This window comes from Schistocerca gregaria, unplaced genomic scaffold, assembly GCF_023897955.1.
Source record: "Schistocerca gregaria isolate iqSchGreg1 unplaced genomic scaffold, iqSchGreg1.2 ptg000177l, whole genome shotgun sequence".
In the NCBI taxonomy this organism is placed as follows: Eukaryota; Metazoa; Arthropoda; class Insecta; order Orthoptera; family Acrididae; genus Schistocerca; species Schistocerca gregaria.
In genome coordinates this window covers 1,740,562-1,744,892 of record NW_026061727.1, presented here as the reverse complement: position 1 = coordinate 1,744,892, position 4,331 = coordinate 1,740,562, and the positions used below count along the sequence as shown (strand labels likewise).

Sequence of the window (4,331 nt, the reverse complement as noted above, 5' to 3'; positions counted from 1 at the left end):
AAGAATGTGTTTCATTGCTTTTGGAAATTTAACTCATTAATAGAGTGAAATAGGGGATGAAAAGTTTTATGAAATATTTCACTATGAAAGCATTTTTAGAATTAAATGGATAAAGATTTGAATTTGGCTCCTTGGTTCTAAATAGAAGAATACATGTTTAATTGTTTTTGAAAACCTAACTCCTAAAGGGTGTGAGATGTTTCTCAAAATGGTTCATTATGAAAGCATTACTAAATATATCTGACAATTCGTATTCGGCTCCTCTGTTAGAATTTTTAAAAACTATGTGTTTCAGTGGTTTTGGAACTTCGATAGTAAGGGGATGAAAATTTTAATGAAATATTTATTGCGTTATATTAAAATATGTTAAATCGCATCTATGAAAACTGGTATTTCACTTCTCAGTTATATAAAAGAAATATGTGTTGCGGAATGAAAGATTCTATGGAGATATCACCACAAGAATACAAACGGCTTGATTAACAAAAACCTTCGACTCCAGCTGTCGGCATTGTTTTTTGGTCATTCAGTAAAAGACCATGCTTCAATGGCGTTAAGTTTAGAAAGTGTTGCAGTTGATAAAAGACATAAAAAAACGATTAAAGAAAAAAAATCTTTGAAGACCATAAACGGTCTACGCAAGTAAAGAAGCGGATGATAAGTTAGCTCTTTATGCAAATGAGTTGGTCACTTTAAGTTAAGAGACATGTCATGCACCAGGAACCAAATATTATAGTTGCTACGATTGGCTAACGGAAAAGTTTTGCAGAATCACGGGAAATCACTTCTGCAAGTGGCTGAGAATCTCGTAATGGATAAAAATTCTGTACTGAGAATTCCAAGGTGGGAGATGCAAATTCCTCGATTAGGAATTGTTAATCCACATGTGAAACCTGAGTACATAATCCCTGTGACATTTTATCAACGGTGTTCCATAGGGACAGGTTCTCATCCAAAAAGTTCGAAAATTCAATTTCTTTGTAGTTGCATTTTTTTTAAGGTGTACTTGTCCAGACTCTTGGAACGGAAAAGTTTTTTTTTTTAATCCGTGCTTTAAAAAAGTTTCTACAGCCCATTGTTTGAAGCAGTGTCACGACTGCCATGAGCCGCGCGGGGTATCCGCCATGTCTCAAACGCCTTGTCACGGTTCGCGCGGCTCCCCCCGTTGGAGGTTCGAGTCCTCCCTTGGGCATCGTTGTGTGTGTTTGTTGTCCTTAGCATAAGTTAATGTAAGTAGTGTGTAAGCACAGGGACTGATGGTTCAAATGGCTCTGAACACTATGGGACTTAACAATTGAGGTCATCAGTCCTCTAGAACTTAGAACGACTTAAACCTAACTAACCTAAGGACATCACACACATCCATACTCGAGGCAGTATTTGAACATGCGACCGTAGCGGTCGCACGGCTCCCGACTGAAGCGCCTAGAACCGCTCGGCCACATAGGCCGGTCTACCATGTATTCTAGAGAAGCTGCCCGGTCGTCAGTGGCGCCTGTTCTTTCGAGAACAGTTACTATCTTCATATATATGGTTAAACGTTACCCAGCCATTGACCTTCGTCTGTGCGAATGCGCACAGATTGCCCGAAATCTTACGGGAATCGTCACCTTAGTGTGGGCCAGTATTGAGTGGATGAGCAAACACCTATTACGTACATTACGTTTGTGGATTGTGGCCGGTTGGAAATGTGAGTCTCACGGGAAGCGTGTAAGGGATAAATGCCTGCAGTCGCGGTATTCATCTGTGTCCTCGGTGGCTCAAATGGATAGAGCGTCTGCCATGTAAGCAGGAGATCCCGGGTTCGAGTCCCGGTCGGGGCACACATTTTCAGCTGTCCCCATCGAAGTGTATCAACAACACCTGTCGGCAGCTGAGGGTTTCAATTAACTATCAATTGTGAAGGGGATTCGAAGAACCCTTTGCCAGGCACTTAAATGTGATTTGCAGAGTATCCATATAGATGTAGATCAAAGCTCGTCCCGTGACGCACGTCCACAAAATGATTCATACTGCAAACAAACTCGCCGATAACACTGACGAATAACGAGTGCTGCATATCCAGGTTAGACAGATCGGCTTTTCCTGCCAAGAAGAACAGGGAGTTGCTATCTAGGAACAATTCCAGCCAGAGGAAGGGTTGAAAAGTGCTCCTTGGATTGCACACTAAACGTAAATAACGAAAATGCATTTTTGGTAAAAATTGGACAAAGCATAATCCTGTGCTCTCCGTATTGCATTAGCCGTTTTGAATATTGAAAATCTTACTGCAGATTCGTGTTCAGCGACATTAAAAATATACATGTAACCCTCAGTTCATGCAAATCGAAGTAATAATATAACTAAAAGGTTTCCCTAGACGTTGAACTTTTTTTTTTTTTTTTTTTTTTTTTTTTTTTTTTTTTTTTTTGAGAAACAATTTTCTCAGAACGGCATGCAGCATTAACTAAAAATGGTTCAATCTCTTAACTTCTACCTCTGACCCAGAAAAGTAAACACTTTTCTTAGGAGCTTATACCTATAATATATGACACTGATTAATATTAAGTAATTTTTGTGAAGGCATAAGGAGTGAAATAAACCACCCAAAAAATCGAACTCAGAGTTCGAATTAGTACCGTATCGTTAAATTTACGGTTGTTTCATTGCGGTTAGGTATGCGCTCCCATAAATTTTATGTAACATCGACTGATGTTTTCCATTTTCAATTTCAGAGAAGTAATTTAGTATCAACTGATGTCATCCATTTTTGATTTCAGGTAACATCTGAGAGGCCACACTGCACGCAGTCCGCGTGATCAAATCATAATTGCGGGCGCCATTTTTTTTTACTGAAAATCTAAAATGAAGCTCATAGTATGATCACTCGTAACTCCCAAACAGATCCTTCAAGTGTATTTTCACTGTCTCAAAAAAAAATATATAACATTTTTTGCTCATTTGAATGAGAACCTGGCCGTAACGCCGGAATATAGTCACGAGATTTTTTTCGGAGACGCTGTACGTTCGCGAGAAGAATTTCGTTCTGCGCGTGTCGATGGACGTTCTACAGATATTACTGTTTGTGTGTTTGTGTGTGTACTACTCAGTCGTGCCATTCGAGTGTACATCTTTGCATAGTTTTCCTTTGACGGTGTAAACAGTGTTCGGCTCAGTTGCTAACTGGCCAGTTGAGTGGTTCCGAAGTTGTCGGATGTGCGGTGCGTTCTGTCTGCTAGGATAACAACAGACTGGCGTGGTGCGATGGCAGAAGCAGACACTGAAGGAGCTAGCTGCTGGGACGCCAGCGAACAATTTATGCCAAGTAAGACGAAGAGAACTATTCTAAAATTACGAGCCGCCTCAATAGTGTTTATCATTAGTAAATCTTGTAGTTGAGACTGCCACCAATCTACAATAACTGACATTTTTGCCTAGAGAGAGATTAGCGAGAAATACAGGATATCCCCCACACACTGAAATTTTGGTTGTGATGACAGGCCTATGGGCAGTGTAGCCCGAGATCTAAGTTAGGTTGGAAGGGGGTAATTTGATTGAGAGATGTTTACGCCAACGATTATTAATGCCGAGTAAACGTTGTGTAAGCAGATTTCCCTGTAGCGTAGCCTAGTGTTTCCGTCCGCGCCATGTTTAACACACTTTCTCTGGCTGTGTACAAAAGTCGCACAACAGCGACGAAAACTACGTTTCTGGTGGGGGGACGGGAGAGTTCCCTATGTAACTTTCACTACAAATTTTAGTAACCGCCGAAACTAGCCGAATTAGAAGCGTAATTTTAACTATATTTCCGTTTGTGGGAAAATAGTGGTTCTCCTCTTTCGGCAGCAACTATAATATGTAGGCGACTTATTAGTTTCTTTTTTTTAAAAAAAAAAAAACTCTGAATCATGATCTCAGTAGACGCAGTGCTTTTTACGTTGCTTGATCCGTGGTCGATAGTAAACAATGCAATGTATTGGTAAACTCTTTGAAGTGTGACGCGTGTTGCATAGACGGCGTCTGCAATGTTCGTAAGGCCAAGCTTGTATATATTCTGTGTCTGTTTAATTAAGGCGAGGAGGATAATGTTCAAGGAGCACTGCATTAGCAGTCTATGGAGAAATTGAGAATTTGGATCTGACGAACGGCATGCTCGGGCAGTTCGTGCTATTATGTTGACCACTGCGTAATTCGGACACAGTGATCATTGCCTCTCCCTAGTAACCAGGAGACTCGGGTGGTAATCCTGGTCTGGCACAAATTTTCAACAGTGCCTATTGTCAGATAATTTTATTAGTGGTCCGGTCTTAAATTGTGTTTTGTTCACGAAACGTCGTTTAGCTTTTTCATGG

The 4,331-nt window shown here is 40.5% G+C and overlaps 1 non-coding gene across 1 annotated transcript; it reads left to right on the top strand.

The window, feature by feature from the left end:
- Nucleotides 1-1,749: 1,749 nt before the first annotated feature.
- On the top strand, nt 1,750-1,823 carry Trnat-ugu (transfer RNA threonine (anticodon UGU)). The gene has a single exon. It is a non-coding gene; the product is annotated as a tRNA-Thr (tRNA).
- The last annotated feature ends 2,508 nt before the right edge of the window (nt 1,824-4,331 follow it).